Consider the following 462-nt stretch of genomic DNA (forward strand, 5'->3'; position numbering starts at 1 on the left):
GCACGCCTCCCCCGGAATGTGCAGAAGGGGGGCCAGCAGCCAGGGAGGCACTTGGCAGCGGCTCCCGCAGCAGAGCCAGCAGGAGCGCGGCAGGGGCTGGAAGCAGTGCTGGGCTCCCTTTGCCTGCTGTGGGTGCAGGGCTAGGAAGGTGCTCCTGAGGAAGAACCACATCAGCAGATCCACCCACCGCAGCTTTCTTTAAGCAACCACCATCAGCCAGCACCAGAGCTGGACACACAGGTTAGACTGACCTCCAATCCAAGCCACAAAGTCCCTCTCCAGTTCTGTCCGAGGCAGAAAATCAACTGGTTTTCTCCAGAAAGAACTAAGACATCCACAGTGCTGCGGTGTGAACAGCAGAACCGCAAACTCGAGCTTCCAGGAGGCAGAGGATGCCTAAATCAGCAAGTAATGGCAGCAAGGGGTGAGGTCAGACAGCAGACAGGGTGCGGGGAGGAGTAG

Source organism: Buceros rhinoceros, unplaced genomic scaffold (genome assembly GCF_000710305.1).
Source record: "Buceros rhinoceros silvestris isolate BGI_N320 unplaced genomic scaffold, ASM71030v1 scaffold3645, whole genome shotgun sequence".
Taxonomy (NCBI): Eukaryota; Metazoa; Chordata; class Aves; order Bucerotiformes; family Bucerotidae; genus Buceros; species Buceros rhinoceros.